This window comes from Corvus brachyrhynchos, unplaced genomic scaffold, assembly GCF_000691975.1.
Source record: "Corvus brachyrhynchos isolate BGI_N302 unplaced genomic scaffold, ASM69197v1 scaffold365, whole genome shotgun sequence".
In the NCBI taxonomy this organism is placed as follows: domain Eukaryota; kingdom Metazoa; phylum Chordata; class Aves; order Passeriformes; family Corvidae; genus Corvus; species Corvus brachyrhynchos.
The window spans coordinates 444,654-464,746 of record NW_008239544.1 but is presented as its reverse complement, the minus strand read 5'-3'; the positions used below and the strand labels follow the sequence as shown (position 1 = coordinate 464,746).

At 52.3% G+C, this 20,093-nt stretch overlaps 1 long non-coding RNA gene across 1 annotated transcript in view; it reads right to left on the bottom strand.

Moving 5' to 3' along the window:
• The window catches only part of LOC108448455, a 168,656-nt gene that overhangs the window by 129,574 nt on the left and 18,989 nt on the right, over nt 1-20,093 (bottom strand). The window contains exon 3 of the long non-coding RNA XR_001864343.1: nt 8,055-8,108. This is a non-coding gene — a long non-coding RNA (uncharacterized LOC108448455). The remainder of the gene's footprint in view (nt 1-8,054; nt 8,109-20,093) is intronic.

The following is a 20,093-nucleotide window of genomic DNA, read 5'->3' as shown; positions in this document are numbered from 1 at the left end:
TCATCTTGGGGCACAGCACCGGCATTCCCAGGGGTTTTTCCTTCTGACAGAGATTCCACCAGCCCCACTCGCAGCCACTCTCTGGGAAAACCCTGCAGATTCCCCAGAGCTGGTTCGGGTTCAGCTCCTCTGCAAGGCCGGAGCTTCCACAGGATGATTTGGGTTGGAAGGACCCAGCCCTCGGAATGGGAATTTCCATGATTCCACTTCTCAAAAGAAAGGTTTGATTGTTTCCCCCACCAAGGTGGGGCTGTGAGCAGAGGAGCATCCACAAGGTTCAGTCTGGAATCTCCATCCTCAGAGCCAGGAACTGATGCTGGAATTGTGCTGGAAGCAAAACAGGACCAACCACGGGGAAACGGCACTGATTACAACCCAGATCCCACAGAATTTTGGGACAATTTGGGTTGGAAGGGGCATTAAAGGTCATCCAGGCCTACCCTCAACAGCAAGATCCTAAAGCCGTTGGACAGGACCCGGTTCTCCAGGCTCATCCACATGGACATCATCTCTGGTTTATGCAATTCCAGTCCCCTCCTGACTGCCCTTGGCTGGATCCAAGCGCGGGATCTCAGCCCTTGGAGTGAGTGCAAAGGGAGCCCGAGCACAAAATAGAAATCCTTCATCCAAACACACCCCCCTTCCTAAACAGCAGGCAAACACACCCAGGGCGAGCAGGGCCCACGCTGGCTGTTTATTTAACACACATTCCTCCACCTCGGGACAGGCTCCGTCCATCCCAATGGAAAACACTCCCAAATCCCAGGGAAAAATCAGGCAGGCTCTGCTCTCCTGCAGCAGGGAGGAGGCACCAGCAAAGCAGGGTTAAAAACCTCATAAAAAGATTTAAGTCTTCCCAGATTAATTATTTTTAAGCATGTTTGGAAAACAAGCACTGCCCCAAATCAAGTGAATTCCCAGCACGGGTTCTCCTACAATTCCAAAGGATATTAATTTGCAGGTGCATTTATTCTAGACCAGCCTAAAAGCACCACAACCTTGCCAACCCACCTACGGGCCCGGAATGAAGTTGATTTCTCCACATCTCCCCATCCCTAGAACACCCTGGAGCAGATAAGAGCTCCAGGCTGGATAACTTCATCCAGATAAATCCCTGGAGAAAGAACCAAACTCAGACCATGCAAAGAGTAGCCAAGGGTAAAAGGTGATAACAGATGGAGAGAGAACAGCACGAGGACCATCGCTGCCACAGGCTGCAGGGTTGGAATGGATGACCTTGGAGGTCTTTCCCAACCTTGAGGATTCCATGGATGAGGAATGGGATTTATTATCCCCAGCCAGTGAAATGATGGAGGCAACTGGGCTGTGCTGGGAGGCTGTGAGCAGAGAGAAGACACAGGTTTGGAATCTGCAAAGTCTCTGGCAAGATGAGGATTTGAACCTCACAGAGCAGCTCCCACAGTCCCACTGCAGTGACGAACAATGATGGGGAAAACCCAAACCAACACCACCCAGAAATGCAAATATTAATGGTGAATTTTCTCTTTTGGGGCCATTCTGAAATAGGGATCTACACCTTAAACCTCCAGTTCCTGGCACGTGAGCTCAGCTGCTGCCACTGCACACAGAGCACTGCAATCTGTGCCAGCTGGAGCACGAAAGTAAAAAAGAAAATTGAATTATTAGGCTTTTCTCCTTATTAGAATTAAAAAAAAAAAAATCATTCCATACAAAAAAAAAAAAAAAAAAAATCTCATTAACATAATTTAAAGTTACATAATTTTAAGGCCACAAAAACCTTTAGAGCCGTTGTGCCCCAGAGAGGAAAACAACCACAAACAACAACCCGTGCACACGGCTCAGGCTGAATTCCTGATCCACGCTCCCAAACCCGTGAGGAGTTTGGGACGGGACCGCAGCTCCCAGCCCTGTCAGCACACGAGAGGGCACTGTTCTGTAGGCTCAGCACAGAGCCGAGCTGCGCTCCTGCCAGCAAATCCCTGCGCTCAGCCTAAGCAGCCCGAGCCGCTCTGGAGAATCCCAGGTGGAGCCAGAGACAGATGGAATCGGCATCCTCAACACCTTCCAGGAGATCCTTCCCTTCTTCCCTGCAGGGAATGCAGCTCATCAAGGCGCTTATCTTGCCCCACTTACCAAAGGTCTCCTTTTTCAGAGCAAGGGGTTTATTTTTTTGCTGAGGGTATAAATCAGGTGTGCTGGAGACTCCACGGGGAATAAAAACCTTCAGGAGACTCCCAGGTCCAACCCAGAGGGAGGATTCATTCCAATTCAGCCCCGTATTTAAAGTTTAAACAAATGGATCCAAAAACGCAGCGTTGCAAGAGAGGAGCTGACTCACGACAAGGTTTTTTGCTGGGGGCACCTGCACTGCATAAATCAGGTGTGAGGGACACTTCACAGGGAACAAAAACCTTCAAAAGATGCCCAGGTCCAACCCAGGAGGGAGAATTCATTCCAATTCAGCCCAGTATTTAAGGTTTAAATAAACTGATGCCAAAATTCAGCACTACAAGAGAGGAACTGACTTAGGACAAGTTTTTCTTGCTGGGCTGCACTGCATAAATCAGGCGTGCTGGAGACTCCACGGGGAATAAAAACCTTCAGGAGACTCCCAGGTCCAGCCCAGGAGGGAGGATTCATTCCAATTCAGCCTGGTATTTAAGTTTTAATAAACTGATCCAAAAACTCAGATTGAATCCACCGGGCAAGTAACCGGTTGGAAATTCAAGTGACACTCCAGGGCCTCCAATTTGTGATTCCAAGAGGTGCCAACGCCTCAGGATGCAGGAGGGGCAGATGGGACAGCAGAAGGGTTCTGGCCACAAAAGCAAATTAACCAGCAGGCATAAGAGAGCTCCCAAGTCCCACAGAGCTGAAGCCACCCCGGACTAAATCCCGCTGAAATCTGCTCCTTTCAGCAACTCCAGATCCACCTCGTGCCACCACAGGCTGGGCATTGCTCTTGTGCCCAGCCTGCCACACTTGTCAGCCGCATTTCTGCCACCTCCTCTGCCCTCTGAGCCCAAAATCCTGGTGTTCCCCACATCCTCCCTGCTCCTGCAGCTCCCCCAGGCTCGGGGAGCAGCGCAGGGGGTTTTTTATTTCAAGCACACTCAGCCCCTCCTGCCCAGCCCCACTCTCAGCTCCTGTGCTGTCCCTGCTGCACGAGCTGTGCCACATGCCTGCTGCTGTGGATTCCTGGGGAAGCACAGGCACACTGCAACAGTTGGAAGGCAGGAAATTGCTCTATTTGGGATAAAAAGAAACGTCTGCACAGCTCCTCCGAGGACAGCAATGCTCCCACTGAGGCACTGGGCCTCCAGATCCCATTTCCTGCCCCCCAGAGCAGGTTTCGCTCCCATTAAAGCTTTTCAAATCTTGGAGCTAAGTGGCCAAAACATTTTCCAGTCCGGTCATCCTGGCTGCTCTTTGGAGGCTTTTCCCTCTTCCAGGGCTGGATGTTATTTGGAATTGGGCATCCTGAGCCCACTGTGGCAGCCTGTCACTGCCATCCTGGGGGGGGACCCCGGCTCTGCCATCCCTGTGGCCACCACCCTCTGCCATCCCTGTGGGCACAGCCAGCTCAGGACATCCCCAGGAACTCCTCAGCCACTTTTTGCTTTTCCAGGACATCCCCAGGAACTGCTTTGCCCCAAAAGGAGCTTCACAGCAGAATAAACCTTGGGATTAAATCCCTCCTGCAAGTTCCAAGCTGATGGTCCTGGGGAGGCTTCTCCCAACTTCCAGAACCTGGAGATGCTGCCAGGCCAGCAGAGCTGTGTCCCCAAGGCCTGGAACACCAATCCTTTGTCCTCAGGCAGCCTGAGAACGTCCTGAGCTCCTCCCAGGATTCAGGAGCTCATCCCACGTGCTGCACCGAGGGATATCCATGGCTCCCCTGCCAGGGGGTGGCTCTGGAGTCGTTCCATGCTCAGCTGTGTTTCACAGGGATCTCAGAACACCAGCTCAGCTCTCCGTGCCCTGAGCCTCACGCACACAGCGCTGACTTTTCACAGCGCTCTGCTCCTCCCGTGGCCAAGAAAGGCCAGAGCAGACGAATCCCAACAATCCTGATCCATGATGGACATTGTTCACATTCCAGGGGACACCCAGAGGTGTTTCCTTTCCAGCTCAATCAACAACAACAACAAAAGGGAGAACATTATTTACCTGCTCTCAGAGGCACTTCACCTCTGCTCTGGAAGCAACTCAACAACTCAGCTCATTAATATGATAATATTTATGGTTTAGGATATTTATTTAAGGTTTATGATACTAGAAGCAAAATGGGATTGGACTGAAAGGCAGCACAGGCACGGCACAGCCCGGGGGAAAATGGGATTCCAGGGAGCACGGAATCACCGGGATCAATCTGCCAGCACTGGATTAGAACAAGAACTCATCACCAATCACCGAGCTGACATGGAAATTTTTTTTTCCCTGGTTTTGCTACACAAAATCTGAACTGTTTTCTCTCCCAGAATGATTTATTTTGGGAAGTGAATAAGTGGGGTTTAATAGGGGGGATTTATCACGACCCTCAGCCTCTGCCCCATCAGAGCTGTCTGTTCTGACAGAACTCTGCACATGCCAAATGGAGCAGTACCTATGGAGATGTCTGGAGAGAAATCAGGGAGGAAAGGAAGGGAAAGTTTCGTTCTCCTTAAAATCCATTGCCCATTTCAGAGCTCCCAGAGCAAGGCACCAACCTGCCCTCAGCTTCAAACAGTCACAATACAAAGACACCTAAAAACATCCAACAGCCAACTGCTGTCCTTGACGAGTCTTTCCTCTAAATATCATTTTGGGATGTTTAATGAGAGAAAACTCGTTAGAGTAACGAGCATCATCAGCTCCAAGAGCTTCACTCCCTTGAAGGACACACCAGGGACAGGGGAGGCAGCACCTCCTGGTGGGACACTCCAGCCAGCAAGGACCTTCCTGTGGCTCCAGGTGTCAATCTCCTGTAAATCCCCAGGAACAACAGTCCTTTCCTCTGGAATACAGGAGGATTTCCAAGTGTATTTCTTCACAAAGCTGCGAGTCCTGCAGGGACTGTGAACTCATCAGTGCTGATCTCCTGCACCCCCCCCAACAATCCCATTTCCCCCACTCACCTGGCTCCATAAAACCCCAAAACTACATCAAGTCCTAAAATTAAAGCTTCTTGAGGTCCTGCCTGAGCACCCCTCCCATGCAGGCCTGGTTTGAGGAGCACCAGGGGACAGCAAATCCTCTGTGGCACCTCCATCACAAGCCCTGGGCTGTGGCCAAGGCACGGCGTGCTGGGGTTTCGCTTCCAGCTCGGATTCTCACTCTATCTTATCCTTTTGTTTCCAAAGTTTTCTCTCTCAAAACGATCCCAGTGCATAAATACCAAGGCACTCCATTAATTTCAGGCTTTTTCAGAAATGCACTACATTAAGAGCTTTCCAATCTCTTGCTCTCTTTTTTTTTTTCCCCCTTTTTTAATATTAACTTCCACTTTTTGACAGCCTTCAGAAAAGGCATTTAGGACCAATCCCCCATGGTTTGGTGCGGGACACGAGGCTTCCCTTTACACCCATCCCAGCACCCCACTGACCTTTCCCTGCCCTGCTGGGAGCTCATCCTGCCCTTCCCAAAGGCTTTATCCCCGTGGCAGTGCCAGTGGGAGTGCCCTCCTGCCTCAATGCCAGCTCCAGCTGCATCCAAGCCCATCTGATGTCCGTGGGCTGAGCTTGCCAAGGCTCCCAGAGCACACGGCACAGCTCCCTGAGCCACCACCCTGCGCTTCCGAGCCAAGGCGGAGCCGTGCAGAGCTCCAGCAGCAGGGATTTTATCAGGACCTGGGCTTGCTGATGAGGGGACAGAACAAGAGCGGGCCAAGCTCACGGAGCCCAAGCACCAACCTCCCAGTTCCTGAGAGCTCCCTGATGAGGAATATTTTTATTTCAGATGTCTCGGCCAGTTTTGAATCCCTTTGGTGTGGCTTCAGCCCGTAAAACGCTGATTGTTCTCCTCAGATACACGGCCAGCCCTCCAGAAAAACATCCGGCTTTATTCCAGCTACCTTTGTCAAGCAAATCCTTCAAGGATGAGGCAACTTTTGCTTGACCTCCATTTCAAAAGCATCCACCAGAGCCCACATTTATCTCCAGAACCACAACTGGAACCGTTTATTGGGGCTTTCTGCTCCCCTGCAGGAAAACGGAGCCATCAAGGGATGCTTTACTCAGTTGTGAAGTCCAATCTGAGCATTAAAGCCACAGCTGCTTTTCCAAGGAGAGAAGCAGGAAAACACAGAATTATCCATCAGTGCAGGGCACTGGGAGCAGAGAATTTAGGACCAACCATCAGTCAGGAGCAGCTCTCCAGGAGCACAGGCATTAAGTGGGAATTGCTAAATAAAGTCCTCACATTTCCCTAACAAAGAAGCCTTGGCTCCTTTAGGCAAATCCAGCTCTTAGGCCGAGTCATAACAATCCATGCGCTGACTCAGAGCCTTCCAGCAATTCCTGCAGCTCCGAGGAACGGGCTGAGCAGGCAAATCCCCATCACCACAGAGAGAAACGAGTCACTCCAGCGAGTCAGGGCTACCAGTGCCACCCCATTACTCAACCCAGCCCAGCTGCTTTCATTCCCACCCAGCCTCAACCATCAAAGGCTCTGACAAAACCCGACTCTTCCCCACTTTCTTGCCCACCCAACAGCTATAAACAGCCAGCGAGCCTCTCCGCTGAGTAATGGGAACAGAATCTGCTCCGTGGCCACGCGAGCGCTCGCCGGCGGCTCTCTGGTGGATTTGGCCTCGCGCGAACGTGCAACGTGATGTGATTTCCCACAAATGTTCCTGCCAGCGGGATTCTGCGCTCATCCCGAGTGGCTGGGGAATAAACAAAGGAGCGAAAAACACCAGTGAAGCAGAGCAGCGGGTTCAGGATGGAAAAATATCCGCGGAGGATGAGCCCGAGCACGTGATGGGAGCGGGGCCGACACATGGGATTGGTTTTCCCATGTTGGGAAAGAGGGAGAATTGGCCTTGATTCCCTCTCCACTTTTGCAACTTGGTTTAGAAGAGGAAACAGAGGTAACAACTCATAAACCAATAAAATCCCATCTGAAAGCCATCCCAGAAATGGGTCAAGCACTTCCCAGTTTGCCTCGGGCCCTGCAGTGCCGGCGCATGCCAGAACTCTGAGTGATGGAACGGGCGGGGGGCTCAGGCTGACAGGAGCACAAAAGGATTTCAGCCACAGCGATGGCTCGGGTCACACACGGGGCTGCTCCTCCTGACAGGCTCCATCTGGGATCAGGAACAGCTGGGAAGAGGATTGAGTTACACAGGCACGGGCAGAGCGCAACCGGAGCGGCGGAGACAGCCAGGTGCTCATCCGGCCCTCCCCACGTGCTCCAGGATAAAGATCCCAGCTTTTCCAAGGCCTCCATGAACCTCGAGTCACTCTGCACAGCAACATCCCTGTTTCCATGGGCCCTCACCACAGAATCCAGGAGCAACTGGGAATAAAGATCCTGGATTTTCCAAGGCCTCCACGAACCACTCAATTCTCTCTGCACAACAATATCCCCGTTTCTAAGGGCCCTCCCCACGTGCTCCAGAATAAGGATCCCGGATTTTCCAAGGCCTGCATGAACCTCGAGTCACTCTGCACAACATCATCCCTGTTTCCAAGGGTCTTCACCACATGCTCTGGAAACAACTGGAATAAAAATCCCAGGTTTTCCGAGGCCTCCGTGAACCACTCGATTCACCCTGCACAACAACATCCTCATTCCCAAAGGCCCTCACCACGTGCTCTGGGAACAACCAGGAATAAAGATCCGAGGTTTTCCAAGGCCTCCATGAACCTCGATCCACTCTGCACAACACTCTCCCCGTTTCCAAAGGCCACATCACCTCTTCCTGCAATTAAAATCTGGGATGCCAGTGGGAGGTGAGCAAAATACGGAGCCCAGACCTCCAAAAGTAAAATTAAAACTCAAGCACAGCGCAACCATTCCAGCATGAAAACCTTGGGAAGTGGCATTCCATGGGAAAACGGCCCAGAAATGCAACGAAAGAAACGCAGTACCTGGTGCAGGTGCTCAGGAGGTGAATTCCCACAGCGTGGAGTCAATAATCCTGCCTGGAAAAAGAGAGAAGGAAAATGAATATCCTGTTAAAATTCAAAATAAAGATCTTCTCTAATTGAGTAAAAGAATGAACTCGTTAAAGCTGTCAACGCTTCAGCAGATTTATTTATTGAGTAAAATTATTTATTAAGTAAAATATTCACTATTTATTAAGTAGTAGAGACTTTGGGTTTGTATTTTTCCTTCACAGCAGGAACTTCTTTCTGATATTAATAACAATAATTTAACATAATATTGTAATTAATAATTGTTAATAATTATTAGTGATCATGCTTCCTTTTATTCTCCAAAAATAGCTCATTCTAACAAATAAAACGCTTGGAAGAAAAATCTGGAAAAGTCTTGAAGGAATTCTATTATGTGGAAGTTACTTGAACAAGGTTCTTGATCAGCTGATTCCTTCAGGCACCACATCAGGGAATTTTTTGGGAATACAAATATTAGGAATGGCCACACATCCCATTTACTCCACAGAACTCTGGAAAAACATTCAGGAAAGACCCTTTTGTTTTAATTTTCTCAGTTTAAAAAAGTAAAATAAAGAGTTAAACACCTAAAATTTCAGGATGCAGTTGGCCTCAATGATCTTAAAGGGTTTTTTCCGATCTAACTGATTCCATAATTCCATGATTGTCATTCCCAGTGTTCTCCATAGGCACTGATGGCTTAGCAGCCAACCAGCTTCATCAGAGCAGCAAGAAAAAGACACAAAATCCAAATAAATCTTTATCCATGAGAGCCACCTTTGTCTTTTCCTGCCTCTGAAGTGAGGGGACACATCCCTGGAAGTGTTCCAGGCCAGGCTGGAGCACCCTGGGATGGTGGAAGGTGTCCCAGGGCAGGGCTGGCACTGGAGGATGTTTAAGGTCCCTTCCCACCCAGCGCCACAGCTATTGGGAAACGAGCCAGAACCCCCCTCCATTCCTTCATTTATTACAAACCCCTGATTTTTTGGGAGCAACTCCTGATTTCTGAGTGCTCAGGGCTGGCAGAGCTGCAAATCCTTTGGACTCCCAGCATCCATGGGGGAATCCCCAACCGGCCTTTGCTCCACGCCCACTCAGGGAACACCGAGGGAAGGGCAGCTCCCACCGGGATCACGAACACATCCAGAGGGGAAAAGGCCTCCCTGGCCCCGATGGCCACCAGGGAATTCCCTGTCCGAGCACCCATGGCAAAGCTGTTGCACAATAAACAGCACAAAGCATCCCGTGAAATCCCGGGCAGGGCTTGGAATTCTACAAGGAATGCTAGGGATATAAATATTTATGAGGGTTGATGAACTGCAGCCCTGCACTAATGAGAGCAAGGCTGGAGAAATGGGCCCAGACTGTCCTTTGCCCAAAAGGAGGAAGATTGGAACGTAAATATTCCGGCTCTGTGAGACAATTCCTGCTCCGTGGCAGGGCCAGCACACGTGGCACATCAAAAGCAGGGAATCTTTTCCAGGAGCTGCAGAGGGAACTCAGGCAACCCTTGGCCAGCAGTGCCCAGGTGTGCAGATGTCACCAGAACACCTGAACTGGGCCAATCCTGAGCACAGCTGGGATTTCAACCCCATTTCCCTTGGTTTGGATGTTGTCCAAGATACAAACAGGGAGGAAAAGCCTTTTGGGAAGGGGAGATGGCAACCAGGGACTGCAGGAGGGGAGCAAAGGGAATCCTCCTGCCCTGGGGTCAGCAGGGGAAGGAGGGCATTCTTCCCTTTGTTCTGCTCAGGTGAGACCCCAAAGGAGCTCCAGCTCTGGGAATTCCAGCATCGGGATGTGGAGCTGCTGGAGTGAGTCCAGAGGAGGCCACAGAGCTGCTCCGAGGGCTGGAGCCCCTCTGGAGCCAGGCTGGGAGAGGTGGGGGTGCTCACCTGGAGAAGAGAAGGATCCAGGGAGAGCTCAGAGCCCCTTGCAGGGCCTAAAGGGCTCCAGGAGAGCTGGAGAGGGACTGGGGACAAGGGATGGAGGAACAGGACACAGGGAATGGCTTCCCAGTGCCAGAGGGCAGGGGTGGATGGGAGATTGCAGGGTGCCAAGAGCAGCTGTGGCTGCCCCTGGATCCCTGGCAGTGCCCAAGGCCAGGCTGGACAGGGCTCAGAGCAGCCTGGGACAGTGGAAAGCCGGGAATCCTCATGGCAGGGGTTGGACTTGAGGACCTTCAGAGATCCCTTCCCACCCACCCCATTCCATGATTCAGCCATTGGGGATCCCCTGATCAAGCCCACAACGAGTCCCATGCCTGATTTTTCATCCCAGTTCAGGATGAGGAGGTGGCACCTTCAGGAATGCAAACCCCCAAGGCTCTGGAAGTGCTGGGAGACTCTCGAGTGCAGGAATTCCACCTGTGGAGCAGCACCGACCCTCAGCTCCTTCCCAGAGAGCCCCTCCTGCAAACTCACAGTGGGGGACTCTTGCAGACATCCTGCTCTTCCCAGCCTGTCAAATGTTATTCCAGGAATTCCATCAATTCCATAATTTCCCATGGCATTACCTCCCCCCTGCAAAAACAATCCAGATAAGAAATGTCTGCCTTGAACACGTGGGGACTTCAAAGAGGAAAAGCTGCTTCTCCCAGCAAATATCTGCTCCAGCTCCTGCCTCCAGAGCCTTCCAGGTGCCTGATAAATCCATGGATTCTCCCAGCCATTCCTAGCTGGATGATAAGCTCCTCCTGAACTCCTCCAAAAGGATCAAGGAGGGAGATTAGGAAAAAACAACCCAACCATGTGGCAGCAGGTCTGGCCACGACAGCTTTCCAAGGAAATCAAAGCTCCGCGCACATTCCACACCCTCTGGATCCACTCTGGGAACAGATAAAAGCCACATTGTAGCCGAGGCTCCACCTCAAGCGCTCCAGCGGAATCTAGGTCAGCGTGATCCCCTGGGAATGCTGGGATGAGCCCGGGGCGCTCCCGGAGGCATTTTGGACCAAGGCAGTGGTTTTATGCAGCAGCTGGCAGCCACCACCTCCTGCAGCTCCGTCCTCTCCCGAAGCCTCCACGAGCCAAGAGTTACACTTGGAAAGGCTTGGAAAAACAAGGCAGTGCCCTTATCCAAAGGGAAAGCAGAGCAACGGGATTATCCTTGGTACCAGCGCTTCCCAGCCGGCATTCCCAACACCCCAGGGCTCCTCTCCTCGCAGGTGGGGACATTCCAGCCCCTCCAGGTCCCACAGGCGGCCGCAGATCCAGGAGCCACCAGCTGTGCTCGCACCATCCCTATTTAAAACAGGGAAGCAGGCACGGGAAGTTTTCCATGGCGCTCAATTTAAGCGGGGCCATATTTGCTGGCTGGAAGTGAAGCTTTTCATCCCACGTTTTTTTGGGATTAGGGCTCAGGACATGGTTCCTCTTGGCTGCATGGAAGGAACTTGATGTTTTCTGCCCAAACAGTCCACGGGGACTGGGATTAATTCCAACAATATTTGGTGGAACAGAATCCCAGGTCCAGCGTGATCCCTCGGCTGCCTCCAGAGGGATGAAGGGAGGCAGAGTGGTGGGAGGGGGAGCCTTTCCTATCCAAAACCCTCATGTTTTGACTCCATTCCATTCAAAAAAGGGAAGAATCCCAACGCCAAAGGAACAAGCCCTCAGCCTCCAAGGTCTTGTTTTCATTCCTGTGTGGAACTCAACCATTCCGGGTTTGGACAAAGCACAGATTCTGTTTTCTGGGCATTTCTAACTTTCCCTCCACCACCATTCCCATTCCAAGGCACAGGTGGAGCTCCCAGCAGGAGGGATTGCAGAGCCAGGAAGGCTTTTACTCCCTCCCTGGCCCTACCCAAGGGATGCATTACCTGTTTTCCATAGGGATATAAACCCCTCTGATTCTAAAGACAATTCCCAAATTTCAACCTCTCTAAAGAGAAAATAATCCCAGGATAACCTGCCTTCTCTCCCTGCAGCTTCACCTTAAAAACCGGGATCCAGCTCCATCCCACTGAGCTTCCCAGCCCTCCTCCCTCTCCCAGGGCCAGAGTTTTTTTGGGGTGAATTTGGGAAGCTGCAGGTTTGGACCCTGGGGAGGTCCTGCTTGTGCCACAGCACCTGTGAGACCTGGGGCAGACAGAGGCAGGAAGATGGGGATGGGGAGGGAAGAGAAGGACATTATTCCCTGATTTTACCAGTTCTGTGGCAGCCAGGAGTGTAAATTTGTAAATTCTGCTATTTCAGCGTGGCTTTTAAATCCCTCCAGGAATGGGAGCTTCACCACTGCCCTGGACAGCTGTGCCAGCCTGGCCAACCCTTCTGGGCAAGGATTTATCCCAAAATCCAACCTAAACCTCTCCCCTGGCAGAACTTGGAGCAGGTTCCTCTTGTCCTGTCCTTTGTTCCCTGGGAGAAGAGCCCAACTTGGGAAGTTTTACCTCATGTGAGCAAGAAAAATCCTGAAGGACAAACCCAGCCCCAGAACGTGGCTGCATCCACATTCCCATCCTGTATTTAGCAAACTTCTCCCCATTTGCATCATTCCATGCCCATTTTCCTGGATTTATTACACGTATCTCGGATCCAGGATCTTCTCCAGAGCTTCAGTCTCCCTGGATGAGCCGTTTATCTCCAAACCCAAATAAAGCACATTTTTAGGCATGGGAAAGATGCACTTTGAGTGAACAGCTGGAATTCACGAGCCAGTAAAACTTCCAATGACCTTTTCTGTAGTTCTGGGCATTAAAGGGAGCATCAAACTCCCCTTTTTTTGTTGGAATGGCAGAATGGGGTGAATGGAGTACAGTTATGGTATCAAGTGATGCATTTCAGGTTCGCTGTCAAACAACCAGAAATAAAAACCCCCTTTTCTCTTGGAGAGCCTTTTACAGACTGATAACCAGCATAATTAAGATTTTAACTGGGCTGCCCACAAAGGAACAGCATTCCAACCGTCCCCTGCCTCCTTCCCAGCTCAAAAGGCTTTGCAGGGAGCAGCAGGGGAGAGGGAGGAACCATTAAAATCCCATTTCAACAGAATCCTTGTGTTTCTCAGAGCAAGGCCATTAAAAGATGCACTGATACCTCCAGGACTGGGTTCCCCCATTTGGGGGAAGCGGGATGGTCGTTTATCAGCGCTGTGCTGCAACCTGATCCCAAATAAAACCCATTTATTTCCACATTTCCTCTCCCTGAGCCCAGGATGCCGAGCCAGCTGTGCTGCAGATGTGCTGCTCCTGCCCCCCTGGCAGTGCCCATCGTGCCCTGAGCACCATCCCAGGCTTTTGGGGACTCTTCCTGCACATCCCACGGGAAATTTCGTCTCAGCAGGGACAAATGGAGCTCAGCAGCCGTTTGGAAAAGCTGCCAGGACTTGGATCCACAGGGGATCGGCCAGGTCCTGCTCCAGCCCATCCTTCCAGCTCTTAATTCTCCACTTCCATTCCTCTCCCTGAGATCCCCAAGCACTCCAGGTGTGAACAAATTCACTTTGCAGGTGCCAGTGAAGGCACTGCACCCTCCCAGACAAGGATGCAGTAAAATCCTGGACTCCATTTCACTCCAGAACACCCAGCCCAGGGATGCCACCGTCAGCAGGGACATTGCCCTTCCCTCAGGGACAGGATTCCCAAATCTCTGCCCCCAGCCAGGCCCGGCCCCTCTCCAGCAGCAAAATCCTTCACCAAACATAGGATTTTTACTTTTTCCCCCCCTCAAAAGATTGTTCTATTTTCAGTGGAGAAGGAAATGGGAGCCCCGGGATAAAGGAACAGAATTTTCCAGTAAGGAAAACAAACCAACGCAGCCATTCCCACTTCCCGAAGCAGGTTCCAACCATGGACAACCATCGCGGCACCAGCTCCTGCCTCCCCCCTTCCTCCCACGGCTCCCACGAAAACCAGCAGCTCCCCATCCCAGTGTCCTGCAGCGCTAATTCCCAAACCAGCGCCCTCTTCCCAGCTCCTCCTCCAGCAGCAGCAGCCCCTGGAGGACCAGGAAAGCAATTCCTGAGAACACAGATTTTTGGGGGTTTTTACCCCTCTAGGAAACCCCTCCCTTCCCCCCCAGGAAAAGGACAGCTACAAGCACTTGCTGCAGAGGTTCAAGCGTGCAGCCAGAAGTTCCAGGAACCCTAAAGCAGGTTTTTAAAGCTCTTCAAACGCCCAACAGGTGAAGGCAAGCCCACAACCGAGTCAGAGGTTCTCAAAGAAAGAAAAGAAATTAAAAAGAAATTTAGGAAGCCCAAGCTCAGCTACTCCCTCATCCTAGAACTATCCAGACCCTGTGGACACTTAAAAGGAACTTTAAGGCTCTCCAGGTATCCAGTTGGGCAGGACGGATTTATTTGGGAGAAGTCTGCAGCTCAGCCCCTATTTCCAGATTCCACCCGTTCCAGGAGACACCCAGGGAAGCGGGATCGGGGCTTCCCTGCGCCCCCTGCCAAGGAGGAAACGCAGACAGAGAAACGCCAAGCACGGATTCGGTGTTCCACACCCCCCCTCCTCCTCCCCGTCCCTTTAGGACAATTCCCTTTGGAACAGAAAGCCCAGGTCCAGGACAGCCTGGAAAGGATCCCTGGGAAGGCACGCGGCCGTTTTTCCCTAATTAGCCCCAAAGTGGCGGCACCTGTGCAGCCCGGGGTTAATTACTTAATTGGCTGGGCGGGGCCGGGCGCTGATGATCCCGAGTGATTCCAGCTGGGAGCAGAGGACGCTCAGCTGGGGAAGGAGAGCAAAGAGCGACTTGCAAACAAAAGGGAGGAAAATCGTCCCGGCATCGCCTCCAAAGCCCGTTAAATCCACGGAAATCTCGCAGGCAGCTTCCCAAGATTTTGGCTCAGCCCCAGCCGCTGCTTTTCCTCCACAATTCACAAGGACTTCGCTCCGGGGGGAACACAAACCCCTTTTGTTCCCCTTTTCCAGATGCGAGGAGCAGGGAAAGCTGGAGTAGGTCACGGTGGCAGAGCCTGGGATGGGGCCGCTCCTGCTCCCCCCAAAAATTCCAGCGTGGATGGGAGGCATCCAACCAAACCCAACCAACCAAGCCCATCCGTATCCGGAGAGCAAGAAGGGTTTGAACTCGGTTTTTTTTAATTGCAAAAACAATAAAAAAAGAGGCTTTTTAGTGGCAGAAAACAGAGTCTTTCCAAAGCAGAGACACCCCAAAATTCAGATTTCGGGGACGCTGCTCAGGCTGAGCTCACGGGGCACAAGGAGAGGAATAAAAGAGGAAAACAGCAAAATCCAGCCCAATAAAAGCCAAATGTCCATCACAGCCACCCAAAATTGATAAAAAAGGGGATTAGGAGAAATAAGAGCCGTACCTTGGGGTGCCAGCAGCGGAGCGCAGGGATGAGGTTTGGGGAGAAATGGAGGGGAAAACAGACCCAAGCAGGGAACAGCCCGTGAAGCAGAAATGGTTTCCATATCCTGAGCATTCCCAGCCCCAGGGCAGAGGGGCTGGCTCCAAACGCTGCTCCGAGGAGAAGGAGCAGGACGAGCTTTGCATCCCAGACAGCTCCAATCCCTCCTAACTCCGAGCAGGAGCACAACCGAGCCCAAGGCACAGCTCAACCTCCCTCCCGCACATCCCGGGAAATCCCAATCCATTCCATTCCACCAACCCCAACTTTGGGGACAGAGAGACCTCACTGACCTGCCGAGCTCTGGGGCCGCTGCTCACGAAGGGAAGGACAGCGCTGGGAAATGCCCAGGGTTCCAAAAGAGGTGACAAAATTTCCATGGCACCTCATCCCTAAAATCCGGGGGGGGGGGCACCCAGACCTCTGCAGCCCCCCAGGAGGAGGGAGCTCATCCTCCCGTTCCCTAACTGTCCCTACAAGCTCCAGAGTGAGGAATAAAGGGCAGCGCCTGCACCCCACGCTGCCCCCGGCACTTCTGGGTGGGTTCAGTCCCGCTGCCAGGTGGGGAAAATGGGATGGGCGGGGCATTCCCATCCCATTGATCCCCTCCAGCTGCTCCTGGGCACTGATGGCCCCACCTGGGCAGCGCTGAGGGCCTGGAGGGCGCCTGGCAGCTCCCATCCCTGTGGATCCCTCTCCTCAGAGTCCTTCCAGGACCTGTTCTCCCTGGCTGTTCTCTCCATGGAGGAATTCCTCCCTCGTCCTTCCTCAGGGAGCCGCAGCAGCTCCAGGGACGCTCAGGTCCCGCCTCGTGCTGAGCCCAGCCTGGGCAGGGATCAGCCTTGTACAGAGAATCCCCCGGAGCAAGGTGCTCACTGGAATTATCCCGTTTTCCAGGGGCTTCTGTGGGTTTTCTCCAAAATAAGGGGGAAAGGATCATCCCATCCCACGCCCTGCCAGGTCAGGGACACCTTCCACTATCCCAGGTGGCTCCAGCCTGGCCTTGGACACCTCCAGGGATGGGAAAGCCACAGCTTCTCCAGGAAATCCATTCCAGGACCTCACCACCTTCACAGGGAACAATTCCTTCCCAATATCCCATCCATCCCTGCCCTCTGGCAGTGGGAAGCCATTCCAGCTGTCAAATCCCCGTTTTTCTCCCCACAGCCCCCTATCCCTGCACCTCACTCCCCTTTGCTGACCACGCCTTTGTCTCTGGATTTGTTGTGTCCTTCCCAACTCTCCAAAAAGAGTCTGATTTTTTTCCACTTGGAATTTATTTCCAGCCCTGCCATTCCTTTCATCCAAGCAGGCAGCAAACATTTAAGGATATTTTTATTCCCCGAGCAGCCAGGCTGTGGAATTGTAGAATTCCAGACTGGTTTGGGTTGGAAAGGACCTTAAAACTCATCCCATTGCACGGGCAGGGACACCTTCCACTAGATCAGGCTGCTCCAAGCCCTGTCCTTGAAATAAATCGGGAGTAAAGTCGCTGAAATCCAGGAATTTAATGGGGATAAAAGTAGCACCACTCATTCCAGCAGGGAATGTTCCTGTGGATTGTCCCAGCTGAAGTCTTCACCTTACAGGGAACTTGAGCTCATCATTTTTGTGCTGGAGGCTGACTGGACTCTGCAAAACCTGCCAAAACTGAGGGAAATGGCATTTCCAGTATCCACAGGTTTGTCTGGAATATTGCTGGATAAAGTTCCAAAACACAACCTGCTCTGCAACAGAAACTGTGGAGAAAACATTCCAAAGACAGGAAATACAATTTTTGTTTATGGGTGAACAGCTCCACCTCCCAGGGACAGTGCCACGGGTTGTGCTGATCGAGTGACAAGAATTCCAAGGGAATTCCATGGTAAAAGGAAAGAATCAGGCAGGTTTTCTGCAGCCAAACCATCCCGCTCCCAACTTTTCAGCAGTGTCCTCAACCTGCCAGCCCGGCTGCCTCCTTGGAGAATTCCCAGAGGGAGCGATGCCAGCCTGGTGTTCCTGTCACGAGGGTTTCCCTTGGATCAGCTGTGGCAAAATTGAAAGGAAGAGAGGAGAAAGTTGAGCTGGAAGAGCAGGAGGAAGAGGAGGAGAAAAGGTTTTTTCAGGCACCAGGGATTTTCCAAGCTCCAAAAGCTCCAGAGCTCTGCCCATCCAAATCCCGGTGTCTTCTCCCACTCCATCCCAGTTTAAACTCCTGGGAAGTGCCCTGGGTGCTCTGCCTCGTTCCCCCTCTCTTTTCCAGGTGCAAATCACTCTGTGGAATGACAAAGCTCTGGCACGGATCCACCTCTCCCTCCACACTTGGGAACAGCCAGGGAATCCATCAGCAGTGGCAGCCTGGAGAGAAAACACCCTGCTGGAAATTTGGGAAGGAGGAGAAGTGGGATATCAGTAATTGGTGTGGATTTCTCGGGCTCTGGGGCCTGCAGAGGTGTGAAAACAACAAAGAGAAAGGGAGGAGCTCTGTGATGTGAGAGCGCAATGGGGCTGGGGGACATTTCCAATTCCATCTGCCCTTGGATAAAGACAGATAATGAAATACCTCTGGAATGGGGAAGAATATTTCCAATGTGATGGAAAAGCTGTTAGCAGGGGGCAGCAGCTCCAGGGGTTTTATCTCCCTCGCCAGGACAAAGGTTCATTAATCATCTGGCACTGTTTGATGCACCCAATCTTATCTTCCCAAAGCTCCCTGAGCTCCCCTTCCAGGACATCCTGGAGCAGCACTGGAATATTGATTCCTATTGTTGCATCCATGTTCTTCTCTGGAATTCTTATTTAGGGGAATGGGAACACGGGTGTGGCTTTGCCCCAAAATGCAGCCACCAGCAGAGCATTTGGGATAAGGGCTGGAAAATCCTTTTAATGATGAGGAAAAAATCATTGAATCATGGAATGGGGGGGAAGGGACCTTAAAGCTCACCCCATCCCACCCCTGCCACAGGCAGGGACACCTTCCACTATCCCAGGTGCTCCCAGCCCATCCAGCCTGGCCTTGGACACTGCCAGGGATGAGGAATCCACAGATTTCTGGGCACCCAGTTAAAATCCAGGAGCTGCAGGAAGGTGGGATGCAAGGCCACGAGTGGGAGCGAAGCCAGAACTGCCCCAAATCCCTTCTCTCTTGGGAAGGTGCTGCCAGACCTTTGGAGAACACAGCTGGTGGAGACCCTGATTGTTCCTTAGCTCTGGAAAAATGGGAATATTCATCTGCCTCTCCTGGCTCAGCCGATGAGATTCCCCAGCCATCAGCTGTTGGTTTTTATAATTTTTCCTGAATCTCTTGGCAAGAGATTCCCTTCCCTGACATCTTAAACAGGGGCTGTGCTCGTGCCTGGGTTGGGAACAAGCAGAGGAAACTGATTTTGAGGAATCTCAGCCGGGGAAAGCCCAGATCCCGATTTCCCATCAACCAAGCAAGCACTGGCTGACACCACGGAGGAGCTGCTGAGCTCTGGGCTCAGCTTAACCTCTGTAAAACCACCCTGACAGCACTCCCAGCAGCTTCCCACTGGGAATCGTTGCTTTCCAAGGGCATCAGCTCCAACTGGGAGCAGCTCCACCCGTGGCCATCCCTGGGGAAGGGCTCCGGGCTGGGGGGTCACAGCCACGAGCAGCCAATGGGATCCAGGGATGGAATCCCACCAGGAGCAGGCACAGGGGATGGGATCAGGGGCTGGGATGGGGAAAGGCTGTGGGAAAAGGCTGGGAAAGAGCCAGAGGGTTAAAAATAAACCCCCTTTCCCTGATAAATTACTCCTGTGGAAATGGCACAAAGGGGTGTTGGGAACGAGCGGAACGTGGAATGGGTGGCAGGGCTGGGAGGTGACCACCAGAGCGATGACCACCACACTGATGACCACCAGACCTTCGGAGTGATCCCAGGAGGAGTCTGAGGCTGTTTTTGGAGCACTGGGGATCACTGGGTGGGACTGGGAGGGATGGACCGGCGCTGCTCCCATGGGACACCACATCCTCACTGGAATCACCGCTCCGCTGGGAACACCCAGAGCTGTCCATGGGTGACAGGAACCGTTGGAATAAAGCAAAGTAGAGCCTTGGTGGGAAGAGAAACACCGTGTTCCTGAAGGAATGACCTTCCAGGAGGTGGAGCCTGAGCAGTTGTGGAGCCATGGCCGCACCCCTCCCTCGGCTTCCTCGCTCGGGCCCGAACTTATGCAATGATTTATTTGCATCCTGCCCGAAAACAAATGGATGTTTTACATACTTATATCATAAGATAAAGTGATCCTGCAGCTGATCAAAGCCAGGGCAGATCTGGAGGCGATTACAGCAAGTGTTTGCTTAACTGAGGTCATGATGCACTCGGAGCGGGCGAGGCTCCGGCTCTGCTCCGCACATGTGAGCGCTCCAGGAAAGTCGGGAGAGGCCCAAGCTCCAAGTGCTGCCTTTCCAAGAGTTCAAGCAAAGCTGAACCTGGCTCCTCAGTCCAGCCTTGGGACAAAGGATTGGTCAAGGGCAGCAGTGTTGGGCTGTTTGTGAAATAAAATTGAGTTTGTGGAGTCTCAAGAGTTTTGTGTCCGATGGAAGCTCAGTTTGGCTTCATTTGGAATTCTGGAGAGGCTGAGGGAACTGGAAAGGGGCTCAGGCTGGAGCAAAGGAGGCTCAGGGGGGATCTTGTGGCTCTGCACAAGTCCCTGACAGGAGGGGGCAGCCGGGGGGGTCGGGCTCTGCTCG